The 19,962-nt window shown below is 37.6% G+C and overlaps 1 protein-coding gene across 3 annotated transcripts in view; it reads right to left on the bottom strand.

Annotated features, from left to right (window-relative positions):
- The window catches only part of LOC150074989 (ubiquitin carboxyl-terminal hydrolase 47-like), a 486,634-nt gene that overhangs the window by 69,278 nt on the left and 397,394 nt on the right, over positions 1 to 19,962 (bottom strand). The window lies entirely within an intron of this gene.

Below are 19,962 nucleotides of genomic sequence, written 5' to 3'. Positions count from 1 at the left end.
TTCATCGCGTCTATTTTTCTGAATGCTGGATTTCCATGGTTGGAGTAATCTTTTAATCTGATGCAATTTGTTAGTGGTAAGTACTTGCCATTGCTGCTGCCAGTGATGTATCCCACTGTGATCAATAACGTGTTTGTAGTCTGAGAAACGGATATATTCTGATGCAGAAATATTGTTGTTGGCTTCTTTGGCAGCTCTGTCTGTTTGCTCGTTATCATGTATTCCGACATGACTTGGGATCCAGCAAAATCTAAATGTTACGACGTTGTTCAAGGAGTTTTGATATTTTGTATTGAATCTGCTGTTGTAGTGGATGTTTGTTAGAACTAATATTTTGTATTGCCATCATGGAACTACAGGAGTCAGTAAAAATTATGCTGTTTTGAAAAACTTGAATGTTCGATTTCGTTTAGTGCTAACATAATGGCTTGTAGTTCTGCAGTATAAATGATACAGTCTTTTGGGAGTTTTTGGGCCAATGTGATGTCAGAAAAGTAAACTGCCGCTCCCACATGAGAATCAGTTTTGGATCCATCTGTATATAGAAAGCAATGATCTGAAAATTGTGCTTTATAAGCAGCATGCAGCTGTTGATGGTTTATATGAGAAAGGGTTTGTTTGCTCGAAATGTGGAAGGAGAAGTCACATAAAGATTGTCTGATTATCCATGGTGGAGTAGACTGCTTTGTCAGCAGAATTATGTTATCTAGGTTAAGCTCTCTACTGAGAAGAAGGTTTTTAATCTCACATTCCCAGGTTTATTGATTCTTTGTTGTTGCTGATAATGTTGTTCCCATTCAGAAGCAAAAAGAGTTTTCTGTAGAGGGTGGTCTGGTAAGGATTTTATTTTAGCTGCATAAGAGAGTAATTGATTTTGTCTTCTGATTTGCAGAGGAGGTTCTTGAGCTTCGGCGTACAGGCTCTGCACGGGTGAGGTACGGAAAGCTCCAAGGGCTAAACGGAGTGCGCAGTGATGTACCGGGTCGAGCCATCTCAGGGCACTAGGTCTTGCCGAGTCATAGACTGGGGCACCGTAGTCTAGCTTAGACCGAATGAGAAGGCGATATAAACGTAGTAGGATTGTCCTGTTTGCTCCCCAGGATATAGCGGATAGGACCTTCAAGACGTTCATTTTCTTCAAACAGTGGACTCTTATGTGACTGATATGCTCTAGCGAAGTCAGTTTTTTGTCAAAAACTAATCCTAAGAAACGGACACTATTTTTAAGTGGGATGATCTGTTCTTTCAGCCTGAGTTCTGGGTCAGGATGGAGATTAATTTTCCTGCAGAAATGTATACATGCAGTCTTTTGTACCGATATTCTATATCCATTTCTTTCTGTCCATTTTATGACTCTGTTAATGGCTACTTGCAATTGCCGTTCTACTGTCCTCATATGCTACGCTTGATAAGAAATGCTGAAATCATCAGCATAAACAGTTGTAAAGATATTGTTTGGGATTTGTTCTATTATTGTGCTGAAGTGGACTGCAAAAAAGTGTGGCACTAAGTACAGATCCTTGAGGGACCCCTCCTTCTTGATAAAATATATTGGAAAGTGTATTGTTCATTCGAACTTGGAAGGTCCGATTCTTAAGAAAATTGTATATGTAGAGGGGTAGATGTCCTCTAAGGCCAAGTTGATGTAACCTTTTAAGTATACCATATCGCCACGTGGGATCACATGCCTTTTGGATATCAAAATTAACCATGACTTGGTGTTGTTTCCTGAGAAAAGCATTTCTTACTTGATTTTCCCGTTGTATAAGTACATCCAAGGTACAACGATTTTTTCTAAAGCCAAATTGTTCTGAGTTGAGAAGATCATTATTTTCTAGATACCATGTTAGTCTATCGTTGACCATTTTTTCTAAGATCTTGCCTAAGCAGCTAGTCAAAGCTATGGGACGATAGTTCTGTGGGTCTGATAGATCTTTTCCCTGTTTTGGGAGAGCTAGTATTATTGCGTGGTGCCATTTGTTTGGGAAAGAATTTTCAAGGTATATTTTGTTGTATAGATCTAACAGGGCTAATTGAGACTGTTCATCTAATTGTTGTATCACTGCATAATGGATTTCATCAGGACTGACTGCGCTGTGTTTCACCTGTAGCAGAGTTTGTTTTAGTTCTGCTGCTGTGAGGGGCAAGTTGTATTGTTCACACTGATTGATAGAAAAGTTTAGTTTTATTTTTTCGGCCTCTTTCTTGTACGTTTTGAAAGCAGTGGGGTATGCACAATTAGCAGATGTATTCGAAAAATTTTCACCAAGCACATTGACTAAATCCAAGGTATTTGTAACCAACTGTCCCTTCCAATTTAGCAATGGAAAGGGTTTAATTGAGAAAGAATTGTTTGTCATCCTTCTGATCTTTTTCCAGATAAGTGTAGCTGGTGTGGAAATAGTTATAGTGGATGCAAATTTCTTTTTTGCTTATTTTTTGCACTTTCCTGACCTTAGCTCTGGCTCTCTTGAATTGTATCAGATTGTTTGTTGTTGGATTTTTGCGAAAAAAGTTCCAGGCTCTATTTCTCTCTTTTTTAGCTTCCCGGTACTCTTTGTTCCACCATGGTTTTGGATATATTCTAATGTTAGAAGATGTTTTAGGTATTGTCTTTTCCGCAGCTTGAAGCATACTATCAGTAACATAGGCTACTGATGTTTGTACTGATTCTCTTTTAATAATGTTGCAGTCTAACTTGGCTAGTATCCTGAATGTTTCCCAATCTGCATCATATATTTTCCATCTGGGGTGCCTACTGGCTTGGCATGGCGTTTTTTTCATGATTTTCAAAATAATGGGGTAGTGGTCGCTGCTCAATGGAGTCTTGTGCACACTCCATTTAGTCATAGGGAACAGTGTTGGGGAACAGATTGATAAGTCTATTGCAGAACTGCTTTTTTGATGGAAGGTGGAAATATGTGTGTGTGTGTGTGTGCCGTCGTTTAAAATCATTAGTTGTTCTCGACAACGAATTTTTCTATTTGCTTACCCATCTGGTCTATTTTGTGATCGCCCCATTTAGGTCACCTAAGATGCAGAAAGGAGGTGGTAGTTGAGTGATCAGCTCTTCGAAATCCTTAAATCGGAATTCTTGATTGGGGGTAGATATATTGAGGCTATGGTAATATTGAAGCCTATTGCTAGACGGGCTGCAACTGCTTCTAATGGTGTGTTCAATGGTATTGTTTGGGAAGGTACATGTCTGTTAACTAGTATTGCAACTCCTCCTCTCATTGTTCCATTCGTTATGCGATCTTTTCTATATGTGATATAATTTTTGATTATACTATTGTCCTGTGGTTTTAAATAGGTTTCTTGTAGGCAGATACTTAGTGGGTGGTACTGGGTGATGAGGTCTATAACATCATTAGTGTTTGAGCGAAAACCTCGACAGTTCCATTGGATAATCGTATCTGTCATTTGGGGTTAGATGTTCCCTCGGATTGCTTCCTTGGGGCTGATTTAACTTTGTCTACCTTGGTTTTGTCTTTCTTTGAAAAATATGGTCTACCCGTATCCATTTCTTCTTCAGCAAAGATTTCGAGAACTGATTCCTCTCCTTGGTTTCTTGCATCAGTGTCCATTTGTTCTGCAATCTTTTTTCCTGTACTACCTATCTTTTCTTTGTTTGCTTTTCTTCTTACATTTTCTGAATTATCTGGTGGGAAAGATAAAGGAGTATTGATAATCTTTTCTTGCTTTTGTGATGGAGATGGTTTGTAAAACTGACAAACCCATTCTGAGATGGATTCTCCTGGGGGGGGGGATTATAACATCTGTTTGTGTGCCACAACATTTTGAATTGGGTAATTTAATTTCCGGAGCCTTTTTGATTGTGGTAATCTGCATATAAGAAGGTTTGTTTACTATATTTATTGTAATCACCTTTTTAGCTTCCTGATATGAAACTCCATTTTCTGCTTTGTATTTTTGTATCATTTTTTCCTTCTTCCAAATTTCACACTTGAATATGCAGTATGTTCCCCTTTACAATTTACGCATTTATGGTTTCCAGCTGTGCAAGTAGAAGTGGCATGTTCTTGCGAACCACAGTTTGCACATGTTAATTTTCCTCTACATACTGTCTGTGAGTGACCAAACTTCTGACAGTTGAAACAACGGAGAGGATTCGGGATACTGCAGTGTAGATATCCAGCTTTTACTGATCTGATTTAGGAGTGTTGAAAGTGAGTATCAGATTCCTGGTGGGGGTGATTATCCCTTCTTTTTTAATTGTAATTCTTTTAACACTGATGACTCCTTGTTCCTGAAGTTCCATTTGAATTTCCTCTTAGGGCACATTTAGAAGGTCCCATTCCGTAATGACAACTTTTGAAGTATTTAATGTATTGTGTGGGGATACTATTACTGGTATTCCTGCAAAGGTTGTCATTTGTAATAATTTTTCGGAGTGTTTAGCATTGGCCGTTTCTACCAAAAATTGATTTTAGTCTTTTAACTTGTTTTGGTGGGCCGACATAACTATCAAGAGTCTTTTGTATGAGAAAGGGTGACAATTGTCCTACCGCTTTCTCAGTATTTGAGTGTATAATAATATATGTTCGAGAAATTAAAACTTGAATGTCAGTTTTTAATCTCTTTGTGGAGAGAGTCATTTCTATCGCCTTTTCTGATTGCCTTAGAGGTGTCTCCGAAAGAACTAGATTTCTCATATCTTGGATCAGTTCTATTCGGGTCCGTTGACCCAGTGGATTCCTGGGTATTGGAGTCAGTTCGCTCCATTTCGCCCTGGAAGGGAGAGCTTTTCCCTTCCAGGTTACTGGCCCAGCCACATGGAGGCAGGAGCAGTGCCACCCTGTGACCAAGCACTAGGAGGTTAGTAATTAAGATATAACAGAAAATAAAAGGGAATGAGAAGGTTGCTTTCCTTCTTAATATAGTAAAGTTGCTTTCTTTACTAGGGATTATTTAATTGTGTGTTAATAAATGCTTTAAATAAGGAAACGATTTCTACTTCAAAAAAGAGCACTAATTTAGAGCAAAAAGTCACTTGATCACAGAATCGCTTGGCACTTGGGGCCACGGAGGATGCGGAAAGGTCAGGGAATGACCACCGCAAATCCCCAGAGCAATATGGCCTTAGTTGCTAATGCCCCTAAAAACCAAATAACAACAACATTAGATATTATTTGGGATATGTTAAATAATAACTCGATACCGATTAATTATACGAAGCTTCCTATTAAGGAAATTTTTCACTTAATTAAACTGTTAGTTGAGGCAAACTATAACACCTCTCGAGACAAAGAGTACAAAACAAACTTTGGTTTGCCAATGGGATTGAGCCTGAGCAGCTTAACATCGGAGATCTATCTCTCAACAATTGCGCATATAAATTTGATGCCTTTTCGACCCCATTTCACATACTATTGGGAGGTATTTATTATTATTATTATTATTATTATTATCAGCCATATGGTGCAAGGAAGTCTGAAGCTTATGCTGCAATGGCCAAAAAAAAAAAAAATTTCCCTATTATCCTGAGAGAGAGAGAGAGAGAGAGAGAAGTAGAAAGGAATCACCAAGAAAGAGAAGAATGATGATATCCAGCTCAAGATCCTGGGTGTGCCAAGCCCATACTTAGATGATGTTCTAGTTATTACTGATAGTAGTACTATCCAAGACTTTTTTACATTCATTTAATAATATTCATTCTAGGCTTAAATTTACATTGGAAAGGGAGGATACGGATACAAAGTCATTAAATTTTCTAAATTTCACACTTACTCGGGACTCGAATAAAATCCAATTTAACATCTATCGAAAACCTATAAACACTGGTATGGTTTTACCTTATAACAGCTACCACCCGTTCACCTACAAAAGATCGATTATCCTTGATTAATTTCCAAATGCCTACAAATATTCAACTACAGAATCTGCTTTGTGCTCAGCAATACAAATACTAACCAGCAGATTCTTAAACAGGGATTATCCCCTTGTTAAAATAAACCGAATTAGGGTACAAGCTAAGGATAGGATACAAAATACTATACCAACCAACAGTAATAATATCAAAAAATACTTTATTTCTGTCCCATATGTTGAACAGTGGCACAAACAGCTTAACAGATTCTTTAAAGATACCGAATTTAAAATTGTGGCCAGGCCAATACGGAAATTACACACACATGACTGAACAATCGCTCAGTCCTTCCCTCGTTCATAACACAAATTAATGACCTGGTATACAACATTTCTTGCGGTGATTGTGACTCGTCTTACCAGGGTTCAAAGCGTTTTCCTTTGAATATTTGTGTTAATCAACGTGCGGCCTCAGTTCATGCTTCTCATTGAGCAGCATCAGAATTAGCCTTTCACGCTGTTAACGAAAAACATACTTTTTTATTTAACAAGGCCAAAATACTTAGTGTTGAACGTAATTATACGGGACTATTAATTGCAGAAACCGTAGAAATTAAATTACACAAAAATTCTGTTAATGTTCATCGGCCAAATCTCAACTCCGATTTGTGGGCTTTTACGTGCATGCACGAAGAAAGACAAATAATCCCTATTTAAGTTTCATTCCTGTGATCACGACATATGGTCGAAAAGCGTAGCCAGCTTCAGGAAGGAAAATCGTTTTGAAATTTTTTTCGTTAAATTCTTTTAATTAATTTTCTTATTTTTAATTGTGTTAAATTCAGTTTTATTGTGTTAATTTGATTTTTAATTATTATTTAAATTATTTCTTACTCTAATGTAAGTTTTTCGATTTTTTCGTTTTATTTTCTGGAGAGTATCATACGGAAGTGTTCTATGTACTATATTGAGGTCAACTTCTCTTATTATTTTACAAATAGAGCTTACAGTACAGGAACCCTTGGTAGGAAGTGATCATACAGCTGTTAGTTGGAAGATGAGGAACGATGTTGCAGTTATTAAAGGTAAAGGCATAGGTTTTAATTTCAGAAAAGGGGACTGATAGTTTAAACTGCTACATGCATCAATCAATTGTGCAGAGAAGCACAGGGAGGGAGGAAAGATGAAGACAACAGAATTATGGAACAACTTTAAAACAATAGTCACAGATGTTATGAATACATATATACCACTGAGAAAATACATCCAGAGGATGCCAAGATGGATGAATACTGAGCTAGCAAGTCTGAGCAGAAAAAGTTGACATTGGATAGTTACAGAGGGTAACTTTGGCCACTGATGATTATCAGCAGTGATTATTCATGCATAAGGAATTTGCAGATAAAGGAACCACTGGGTGACAGTGATCACAGTGTACTGATGTCGGATTTACTTAAAGATGCAACTACCATCAAGGGTAAAGGGAAGGGATTTTGCTTTCATAAAGGTGATTACAGTGGTCTCAGACAGTTTTTAAATTCTATACAGTGGAATCAACTGATGATGTTATGGTGAATTCTAAATGGGAAGCCTTCAGGGACTTAATCTTGGAGGCTACTAGGCTTCTCATACCAACTAAGAAATACTCTTCAAGGTTTAGGCCTACATAAATGTCAGATGAATCAATAAGGCTCGTGTGCAGAGAAGAAAAATGCATGGGATGTGTAAGATATTGAACTTACATATAAAGGACTATGAAAAAGGGGGAGGGGGAGAATTTTTATACAATTGCAGTATGACCTATGTAAAATTAACGAAATAAAAAAATATTAAAGAGTGATAAAGATAATAATTGAATTAAATAAGCAAATTAATGCAAATCATTTTAATTGTTAGTGTATCACACAAAAGCAACAAAATCCGAGCTAATGGGAAAGATAATCTTGGTCACGCCTGAGGGTATGCTGATTCATATACCAGGAATGCAGCAATGCAGTACGCTGGTGAAGTTATCCATCAAATACATTGTTGATCAATTCCTAATATAGAGCGTAACTAATTAGGAATGTGAAAGGGAGAGTAATTCTTAGAGGAAAAGGGGGATCAAATTACAAAAAAAAAAAAAAATGGTATGGAGAATTTTGCGATAAGTCCTCTGCTTGGTAGAAAGCTTCAAAAAAACAGGCGACAGTCTAAAAGGAGTTTTAGCAAAGAGTACAGTCGGGGAAAGTTTTGGTAAGGAGTATGGTAGTAAAAACAGTTATGGAGAAAGGGAGTTTCTTTTGGTATAATCAAGGCCCTAACAAAATGATAAAGAGCATTAGAGTGGAAGGATAATGGTAATCATGATGACACTCAAGGTAAATTATCTAGTATCTTGTTCATAATAAATTACTAACGACTAGGTAGTATACACTAAGAGATCTTAGAATCTATAATAAAAAAGAGTTGTATAAGAAAAAAAAATTCTTTTCGATTGAAATAACACAAAATATAGGTGAGAGAAATCATCATGATGATGACTATAAGGAGAGAATCATTAGGTTGTAACGAAGCTGTTTAGGGAATCAAAAAACCCTGATTGTATATGCCAAAAGTGGCCATTTCTTCAAAAGTATAGTGTCGCCAGGATGTACGCCGCCCATAGATGCCAATGATCGTAATCGTCCTCAAGTAAATCAAGGTAAATTATCTGGTATCTTGTTCATAATAAATTACTAACGACTAGGTAGTACACTAAGAGATCTTAGAATCTATAATAAAAAAGGGTTGCATAAGAAAAAAAAATTCTTTTCGATTGAAATAACACAAAATATAGGGGAGAGAAATCATGATGACACTCAGATCACAAAGTGGTAGAGAGAATAGCAATGAAAGGGAGAGATCCTTAGAAACAAATTCCAGTGCAGGGAACAGCCTTAATGGATCCCTGAAACTGAGTGAATATCTGAAAGTCTTTAAAGGAGAGTCATCAGAAAGCGTAGACTACTTTCTATGCAAACTAATGATGATCAAAAAAAAAAAGAAGGGTTGTCAGACCTAGAAGTAGTCACAATGGCTGAATTTAAGCTCGAGGGCATAGCCCAAATGAAATTTCTGGAAGCCACTCAGTCACTAGAAGTGGAAACCCTAGAGCAATTCAGTAACGTAATGAGGAAATTGTTCTCTCCGAATTTGAAGGAATTGCTTAACAAATTGAAGAAATCAATTTGTTAAGCAATTATGTACAAACAAATCATAAAAGTATAGAAGACTACCATAAAAGATTCATCCAAGTTAAATTATCCGAGACATCTGAGGGAGAGAGAGAGAAGTATTCGACAGAATCCTAATGGGACAACTCTTGGTAGGAATCAAGGACAAGTATCGAAAGGAAATATTGAGGAGGAATCCAAGAACACCAAATGAAGCCTTGGAATTGGCCAAAGAAGAAGAAGAAGAAAGGTTGGAGAACCATCACCGAGGAAGCATTAGGAGAGAAATAAATACAATAACGACGGAAAAAGATACAGAAGACGGCAAGATTAAGATGATAAGAGGAGATAAAAGGATAGAGAATTTGGAAAGGCAATTAGAAGAGATTGAGAACAAGCTTGAGAAAGTACTAGGGGAAATTAGGAGCAGAGAAGACACATTAAATGATAACGGAAGACAGAGTGATGATTCACAACAGCGAGAAGTTGTCAGAGGAGAATGGAGTAATACAAGAAGATGGAGGAATGATGTCAAAACTGATGTACCCGACTGGAAGGAAATAAAGTGCTATGCATGTGGACGAGGAAGACATGTAGCCAGAGAATGTAAATACCGGAACATATGGACCGAGAGGGATAGCTATCTCACCCACAAAAAAGGGGGGATGCGAGGCAACGGGGAACATTACACCTGTAGTGGAGGCGAAAACAGAACTCTCCCTAAGAGAGTGGGTACCAGAAGGAGACAGGCAAAAATCAGACAGCACAAGTGTTAACTCTATAGATTTTAGGCAGGCTAAGAATAAGCCATTTTTTGTAGATAGAGATAGATCAGGCTGGAATTGGGGTAAATACAGCAATCAGGGAGATAAGGTTAAGGCAGTCAACAAGCATTTCGGGTCACGCGGAATAATAGTAGAAATTATCATTGTCAGGTAAGGTGCTACAGATGTTATAACTATGGGCATATAGCAAGTTTTTGTTGCGCAGGCAGAGTAGAGCAGAAGCCAGAGTATGAGATTGGCGACCCTAGTAAGTTATGGAAGCTGAAGAGAGGTCGGTTTTATCCAAGGCACTCGAAAATGAGGAATTCTCGGCCAAGAGAAAGCAATAATAGTTCCAACAGGATCAGGGTTGGTTATCTGAGGACTGTACAAGATGCCAAATATAAGAGATCGGATTCAATAGAGGAAGAGACCCAGAGCGTAAAGAAAGACAAAGAGAAACAAAAGCAAAGAACAAGTCAAAAGTCACTGCAAAAGAAAAAGACTGTTGATAAAGTTCTGATTGCGCAAGAGAAATTAAGGGACAAGAAAAGAAGGAACAAAATTAAAGAGGATAATGAGAGAAGATACCAGGAAAATGGAAAAATACCACACGTGGGAGTTTTAGAAATAAGAGAGACAGTTAAGGTAAATTCTGGACAGAAAATGTCCCTAAAGTAAGAGAGATATGAAGACAGCAAACCTTTAAATGAAGTGGCAGAATGGTATAGCATCCAAGGATGGTGAAAAGTAAGAATTATGGTTTCGGAAGTGGAAGCAGCAAATAACCTGAGGTCAGAAAACAGATTACAACAGATGTACCTGGAGGGAGGCTTAACTGATGACCACATAGAAAGGGAATAGTTTAGCAGGGCTTTAGGTATATAGAATGTATATATGTATAAATAATGCTAAAAGGGGCAAAATAAAGCTATATATATAAAACATAGTGAATAGGGTGAAAACAGTGAACAACTGAAAAGTGATTGAATGACACATAGCACCTTCCCAGAAAGTTTGTTTTAAACTTGTTTTTATTTTTTTTTATTTTTTATGAAACTCCTAAGATTGGTAGGTATCATGTGAAGAAAAAATTTTAATATATATGTATATATTTGAATTTTTTGGGGGAAGCGATGACGTATGCAAGATATTGAACTTACATATTGAACAATTGAATTTATATACAATTGCAGTATGACCTATGTAAAATTAACGAAATAAAAAAAATTAAAGAGTGATAAAGATAATAATTGAATTAAATAAGCAAATTAATGCAAATCATTTTAATTGTTAGTGTATCACACAAAAGCAACAAAATCCGAGCTAATGGGAAAGATAATCTTTGTCACGCCTGAAGGTATGCTGATTCATACACCAGGCAGCGCAGTACGCTGGTGAAGTTATCCATCAAATACATTGTCGATCAATTCCTAATATAGAGTGTAACTAATTAGGAATGTGAAAGGGAGAGTAATTCTTAGAGGAAAAGGGGGATCAAATTACAAAAAAAAAAAAAAATGGTATGGAGAATTTTGCGATAAGTCCTCTGCTTGGTAGAAAGCTTCAAAAAAAGGAGAAGAGAGGGAAAAGGCAGCAGTCTAAAAGGAGTTTTAGCAAAGAGTACAGTCGGGGAAAGTTTTGGTAAGGAGTACGGTAGTAAAAACAGTTATGGAGAAAGGGAGTTTCTTTTGGTATAATCAAGGCCCTAACAAAATGATAAAGAGCATTAGAGTGGAAGGATAATGGTAAATATCTGCCTATAAGGAGAGAATTGTCAGGTTGTAACGAAGCTGTTTAGGGAATCAAGAAACCCTGATCGTATATGTCGAAAGTGGCTGTTTCATCGAAAGTATACAGCATCACCAGGATGTATGCTGCCCATGGATGCCGGTGATCGTGATCGTCCTGAAATCCAGAACCCTTGCTATATGATAACTTATAGCAAGTTTTTAGATGATGCAGAAGTCTGTAAGATGTTTAATGACAGTAAGCAAGTATGCTACTGCAAAAAGATCTAGAAAAATTAGGCAGATTGGCTGAGAAATGGCACTCGAATTTTAACATTGACAAATTCAAGGTACTGCGCACTTTGTTAATGGTAACTCTCATAATTCTGTGTGGCACTACACTCAGTTTAGTAGAAAATGAAAAAGACCTGGTGGTAATTGTGGAGTCAGATATGAAGTTCTCTATGCAGTGCAGTGCAGTCAGGCTGCAGGACAACCCATCAGGTTTTTTTTTTTTTTTTTTTTTTTATGAAAACCTCAAACACGAGAGGTATCAGAACCTATAGTACTTAGTATCATGCATTGGTTTGAGGTTAAGAAGACAAAAGGAGATATTTGTTGACGTTAGTCTTGAACTTCTGTAGACTATAATTTTTAGGAAATACGTACGAAGGAAGGTTGATCCAGAAAATGGCAGTTAAATAAATAAACAAGGAAGTTGAAAAGGTGGTTCTGTGAGTTTGAAGATGGACAGTAAATGGATGTTGGCTGGTGGTGGCACATGTTAGGACTAATTCAGAAGAACAGTGCCCATGGGAATATCTGTAGAAAAGGCATGCAGCAGAAACAGTATGCCAATGAGACAGAGAGTGGACAGACTCTGTTAGAGATGAGTCATTAATTAACCTAACTGCTCTCTTCTGAATGGAATCTAAAAGCCTGAGAGAAATTTTGGAAGCACCGCCCCAATGTGGGAAAAATATTCCATGGTAGGGAATATTTGCAATTTGTAATGAGTGAACAGCTGTTTGGCAGAAAAGTAATGCCGAGAGAGAAAGAGAAAACCAAGTTTTTTAGATGCAGAGGAAGCAATATTCGTAACATGCTTGTGCCAAGAGAGATTAGAAGTCAGGGTGATCCCCAAAAGAGATGCCTAAAATTTTTTTGGCATCTCTTTTGCCTAAAAATCGGAATGTCACCAAAGATAAACATAGGAGCAGAAGAATCCTTTTTGCAAGATATAAGGCAGGACTGAGTTTAGGAAGGACTGAAATCAACTAAATTGTCTTTGCCGCACTGGAGAATTACATGGAGATCAGCATTTGAGGAACTTGTAGTGGATATTCGAGAAGTTGAAACTGTTTGAGCAGGGCAAGGTTTCTCAAACTGGAAAGTGGAATGCAAAGTGTTATCATCAGCAAAACTATGGATAGGATTTGTGGTCAATGAAAGAAGGTCATTAATATACAATAGGAAAAGAGTGAGTTAAAGAACTGAACCTTGGAGGACACAAAGAAACATGTTGAGAAGACTTATGTCACCATGACCAAAAGCCTTTGAGATGTCAAGAGCAACTGCTTGTGTTTCACCAAACTTTTCCATTGAAAATCGATACTGATGGAATCCATATTGCAATTGTTGATCAGATGGAAGGTTTCTAGATAGTTTAAGAATTGGTGGTTAATTGATTCCTCCATTACTTTAGAAAGAGTACAAGTAATTGCAATGGGACGATAATTGGATGTGAGGAATTTATCACCCTTTTTAGGAACTGGTTGGATAGGAGAAAATTTCCAAGCAGAAGTAAAAACACCGTTGGAATAAGAAAGTGAAAAAAGGCGGCAAAGAACAGAAGTAAGTTCAGGAGCGCAGGTTTTGAGAACAAGTGTAGAAATACCATCAGGACCTGGAGCTTTCTTAGCATCAAGATTCGTCAAAATCCTTCTGACATCCTTTCGACGGAAGAGCACAGGAGGCATTGAATGGGGTGTGCTGGGAATGGTGGGAGGTGTTTTACCAAGATTAATACATGAGTTGGAAGAAAAATGGGATGCTAGCAGTAAGTTCAGGAGTGCAGGTTTTGAGAACAAGTGGAGAAATACCATCAGGACCTTTGATTTCTTAGCATCAAGATTCATCAAAATCTTTCTGACATCCTTTTGATGGAAGACCACAGGAGGCATTGAATAGGGTGTGCTGGGAATGGTGGGAGGTGTTTTACCAAGATCATTAATACATGAGTTGGAAGAAAAATGGGATGCTAGCAGGTAAGCTTTATCCTGGGCTGAAGTGACAATAGAATCACCAGGTTTTGACAAAGGTGGGAGCAGAGATGGGCAAAAGTTGTGGCCAATAGCTCTGGCAAGAGACCAGAATGCTCGACTACCATTAGGGCAAGAAGCAAGTCTTCTACACTTAGCCTGTTCAAAATCTAGTTTGGATGGATTAATAACTGCTTTACAATTGTTGCAAGCTCTGGTGTAGGCAGAAAATGAAACTGAAGAATTGGAAACAAGCCAATTATGATATGCAACGTTCTTCTCTTGAACAGCCTTAGCACATTTATTGGAAAACTAAGGTTTACATAAGGACAAGATTTTAAGGTGGAATGTGGAATAAAGGATTCCATTCCTACAAGAATAATTTCACTGACACGATCTGAGCAAATGTTGACACCAGAAGTTTTGAAACAGTAATCCGATCAAGGAAAAGAAGAAAAGAAATCTCGCAGGTCATCCCATTTTGCATTTTTGTAATGCTAAACAACACAAGGTTGGGATATAGCTGTGAGATAAAGGATCCATTGGAGAATAGACAATCACCAAGGTGTGATCTGAGGTGCCTAAAGGACCACTCACTTCGACTGTGTACTTAGAAGGGGTGTTTGTGAGAAAAAGATCAAGCGTGTTGGCTGTATGATCAGGATTCTGGTAGATAAATGAACAATCTTCTGTGAATTCATTAGCAAATGAGTTCATTTGCAAAAGCCTCAGCATATTGGCCAGCTGGGTCTGTGTAACTAGAAAACAGAAGCCAGCTGGAGTTGTGAACATTAAAATCACCAAGGAAAATTACCTCACTTGTTAGGAAACTTGGACTGGAGAAAGTCACGTTGCAAAGAGAGGAAGCAAAAGAGTTCCAAGTGATTGGTGCAGTTGGGAGAAAGGTAGAGACAACAGATGAATTTGACAGAATGAGGTAGAGAGATTTTAAAGCCAGAGAAGATCGAAAAGAGGAAATTCCAAATGACCAAGTCTCTGATAGGGAATATTGGAATGGACATATGCACAAGTACTACCTTTTAGGCAAAAGGAATCATACAGCAAATAATTTGGGCAACTGAAATGAGCAGTGGTTGAATCAACCGATAACTGAGAATCTGTCAGAAAAAGTACATGAGGTTTGACATACTGTAAGAGGAAATGGATATCATTGAGATTAGAACTGAGACCACATATATTTGTGAAATGAACTAAGAAGTGTTTGGGAGGTTTAGATCTTTTCACAGATAAGTTTTCTCTGTTAGTTTGACAATTCATGGTGTATTCAATAGTAAGAAAAAGTGTGTGTGTGTGTGTGTGTGGGGGGGGGTTTCATGCTGAATGAAGTAATGAAATTTTTTTTGGATATGGCGTACACATGTTAAGAGGATACCCAGATGCTTGACATAACATGGCTTTGACAAAGCCCCCACCACTTGGACTCCCTCCAATGGCAGAGTAGAGGCAGAAAGATTATACACAAGCTCATTCGGAAGTCTCCTAGAGAGTTACCAATAGGTTCAGTCAGGTGTACCTAGTGGCCGGCCTGAAAACACCGTTTTATAGCTGCACCCTCGAAATGTAAGGAAGTTTGGATCTTGCCATGGTGTTCATCATAACATCAAAAGACATCAACCATACTGCATGATGGAAGAGATGGAGGAGGGTTGACTGGAAGTCTGGAGACTAAACATGGGTTTCAACACTTCAAGCCTCCAATAAGTAAAGTGGTGTTATTGCACCAGTTGATGAGAGTTATCTACCACCTAGTATTGTCTGGTAACACAGAAGAGCGCATTCCTCTGTGTGGCATGGGCACCACACCTCGACCCCTTCTTACGTTAGTTCACACCTGGGTGGTCACCCATAGTGTGCTTGCGCATGGGGGGTTATACCCAGGATTACTAACAGTTACACCATCCAGACCGTCTGGACTTTGCCGAAATTGGGTCATTTGACTTGAGTGTCACCCGAAATCAGCTCCATCAACGTTTCAGACTCCCAGGTAGCAAGCACAGCTTGTCTGGCATATTTGAGAGAATGTCTGTGACAAAACGAGTGCAGAGAAGTGCAACAAGACTGGAGAGGGATAACAAAAGGTTGCTCTTACCAACAGAGGTTCTGCAAACCTCTGTGTCTACAGACTATTACTTGGGAGGTGATCTGATTGAGGTGCTCAAGGCTTTGAATTGACTGAGCAAGCTCAATGCCAATGGCATTCTTCCTCTTGCTCAGACTATACATATGGGGGAGCAAGCTCAATGCCAATGGCATTCTTCCTCTTGCTCAGACTATACATATTTGAGAGAATGTCTGTGACAAAACGAGTGCAGAGAAGTGCAACAAGACTGGAGAGGGATAACAAAAGGTTGCTCTTACCAACAGAGGTTCTGCAAACCTCTGTGTCTGCAGACTATTACTTGGGAGGTGATCTGATTGAGGTGTTCAAGGCTTTGAATTGACTGAGCAAGCTCAATGCCAATGGCATTCTTCCTCTTGCTCAGACTATACATATGGGGGAGCATTGATTCAAAGTGAGTTACAATTGATGTGTGGAATTGTTGCAGAATAGATGGGTGAAGTTTTGTTGGCCAGGTGGTTGATTGTTGGAACAAATGTCCAATTGTTGTTGTGGAAGTGGATGGTTTGAATAAATTACAGGAAGAACTACACAAACTATTCGAGGGGATGGGCAAGTGGTAAGTTTTTTATTTTATTTTTTGGCTGATGCTATATAAGCTTGCTTTCTTGCTAATGCTAACAATAGACAAGAATTTAATGATACAATTCCAAAATTCTTTCAAAATGGTTTCATAATCACTTTGTGAAAGAAATTACTGATTAATGTATGCCACATAATTGCAATGTGCCAATGAAATCTGATCAAGTGATGATGGTGATATTAATTATCTTTCCTGAGATCAATCTAATAGGTAATGGATGGTGATAGGGATTCCAACACTTATGGATTCTTAAATATATGAGAACCATCTTCATATGAGAGAGGAAACTGGATATAGAGTGAATTTCAAATTCAATGGGATTTGAAATTCACTGTATATCCAGTTTTCTCTGTCATCGTTGCACGTGATGGTAGACTGCTCTCATATGAAGAAGGTGTGGACTGGAAAGTTTAACATCTCACCTAAGGGGAGGGTCTAACTAAGGTGTATAAGGCACTCAAGGGGTTGAGTGAAGTGAATGAGGCAGGTTTGTTCTCCCCTATGGGTGAGAGACAAACCAGAGGACACAAATATAAAATCTCAGTGAATAACAGAAGACTGGATCTCATGAAGTTCCCCTATAGGCAGCAGGTTGTTAAACACTGGAATAAGTTTTCACACAAGGTGGTGGAGGCAGCAAGTCTAATTAAGTTTAAAGCAGAATTGCATGTTTATTTTGTGGGAATGGAAATAGTATGAATATTCTGTTTTACTTGAAGTTTTATTTTTATTATTTTATTTATTTATTTTTGGCTGATGCAGCAAAAAGCTTGCTTCCTTGCATCATTTGGCCTTAATACTAAACTTATTACTTGATATTAATACTAATAACAATACTAATTTCCTCAGTCATTGCAAATCTGTGACCTTTCCATGAGTCTTTGGGCTTTAACAAAAAAAAAAAAAAAAATAGGGTGCTAAATCAAGTGAGTATGGTGCATGGGGACCCATAGTGATGGAGTACTTCACAAGGAGTACTTTCTATGCAAGAAATTCTTGCATAGAAAGTACCTAGTGTGCAGAGTTGTTGTAATGATGCAAGTACCAACTAGAAGGCCACTTTTCTAGCCATTTTTTCCAAAGAGCATTGTACAATCACTTATAGGCAGCAGGAATTTTGCTATCACTGTTTCTATTGTATATTTGGCTCACTGTGACCATGCTGGTGAAAATCATAATGAACAATTGCTGTGAAATCAAAAAATACAATAAGCATGATCTTCACATTTGATTGAGAATATTGTGCTTTCTTTTTTGGACCTTGGAAAAGACCCAGATGGTTATGACAGATTCTTGGTCATAGCCATACATCTGTGGTTTGTCACCAGTAATGATGGAAGAAACAAAATGTTGGTGAGCATCAGCATGTTGACGAAGATCCTGATATGCTGAAACAAATCAAATTCACAAAACTGACATTTCCCAAAAGAAATATCAATTTCTCTAGGAACTTTGTGAATAATAATAATGTCAATCACTCCTGATCAGGTCAAGAACACAAGTAACTGAATTACTGGGTTTTAAGAAGTTGAGGGTGACCACAGTCAAAGTTTAAAGAGGGCCCTCTTTAAACTTTGCAAACAACTGAAAAGTGATTGAATGACACATAGCACCTTCTCAGAAAGTTTGTTTTAAACTTGTTTTTTTATTTTTTATTTTTTATGAAACTCCTAAACACAAAAGGTGTTAGAATAATGGTACTCAGTACATTAACAATGTGCAGCCCAAGAAGTAGAAGGAATAAATGAGGAGGAGAAAAAGTTGGTTTTGTGAGTTTGGAGTTGGACAGTGAATAGATGCTGAATGGTTGAGGCATGTGTTCGGATTAGTTTGTAAGAGAGTGGAAGAATTACAGTTGCTGTTTCAGAAGAACAGCACTCATGGGACTATCTATAGAAAAGGCATGCAGCAGATATTGAATGTCTATGAGACAGAGTAGAGAGACTTTGTGAGAGAGAGAGGGGTTATTTATCAACCTGAGTGCTCTCTTTTGAACAGAATCCAGAAGTTTCAGAAAGGTTTTGGGGCACTATTACAGACATAGGAAGCACATTTCATTGGTGTGGTGGAGGAGAGATTTGAGATTTGTACAGAGTGAGTAGTTGTTTAGAAGAAAAGTAATACCAAGAGCAAAAAAGAAAACCCGGTTTTGTTTTGTTTTTTTCCCGTGATGCAGTTTTGTTTTTTTTTTTTGTGATACAGTGGATGTGTTTATTCCAAGAGAGATATATGTCTAGATCTCTGAATGCTATCAAAGATGAGCACAGAAATAATAGATCATTTTTGGTGAGAAAGACAGGGCTTAATTTTAGCAGGATTGAGGTTAACTAAATTTTCTTTGCCCCACTGGAGAATTTTCTGGAAATTAGCATTTAAGAAATTGGTTGTTGATATTAAAGAAGTTGAGGCTGTTTGTGTAGAGCAAGGTTTCTCCAATTGGATGGTGGAATGCAGTGTGCTATCATCAGCAAAATGGATAGGAATTCTAGTCAGTGGAAAAAGATCATTACTATACAAGAGGAATGGGTGTCTGTTTCACTTGCCCACTAATTTAAAACAAAATTTCATGTAAAAATTTGTTGCTAAGCAAATTTCATGAAATTTTAAAATTTGGCAAAACACCTCGAAATCAAAATGTACTAATTTGGACTGACTGCAACAAGTGACCACTTGCTGCCTTCAATTTCAAGCTGTTCACAAAATCTTTTATACAAAGTCCATCCTTGCTCACTCTGATCACAATTCATATGAGGTAACTGTAGCAAAGCATGGAGAATGTACTTAAAAAAGACATTGAGCTGCTTGAGAGGGTCCAAGGATGAGCAACCAGTGAGATCTGCAAAGTGGTGTCCATACAAGGAAAGACTATGAAACTTGGTAACCAGGCGTCTAAGAGGGGACCTGATTGAGGTTTATAATGCTCTCAGAGAGTATAGTAAAATGAATAAAGGTGAAATTTTCACTGTTATAAATGATTCCAGAACTAGGGTTAATAAATTCAAATTACAGAGAAAGAAGTTTAGACCACATTGTAGGAAGTTTTCTTTTAGTCACAGTGTTGTTAATTACTGGATAAGTTACTATTGTGCACAGTTGAAGCTGAGAGAGATTGTGGAAATTCAAAAGTGGATAGTTACTCATATGAGGAGGGAAACATAAGTTTATTATATTTTTTATTTTTTTATATATTTTATTTTTATTTAATTTTTTGGTGGCAAAAGCCCATGGTTTTAAAAATTTAGCTCTCCAGTTTCAAGATCAGTATATGGATATGCTCTAAAATAGCATTTTATTTCATCTTGGGGTTGAACCAAGTCAGCTTATCACCACTATCACCTTTACTATTTTCACGGCAGGAAATTGATCCTTTAGTACACTGTTTTGATCCTTTATTATTTTCCTCTTGAACAGACATATTTGTTTCTCTGAAATTGTAATTTAAAGCAACACCTACATGTCAT

This window comes from Mastigoproctus giganteus, chromosome 14, assembly GCF_048544385.1.
Source record: "Mastigoproctus giganteus isolate SK-2022 chromosome 14, ASM4854438v1, whole genome shotgun sequence".
Classification (NCBI taxonomy): Eukaryota; Metazoa; Arthropoda; class Arachnida; order Uropygi; family Thelyphonidae; genus Mastigoproctus; species Mastigoproctus giganteus.
This window is presented reverse-complemented; position numbering and strand designations above follow the sequence as displayed.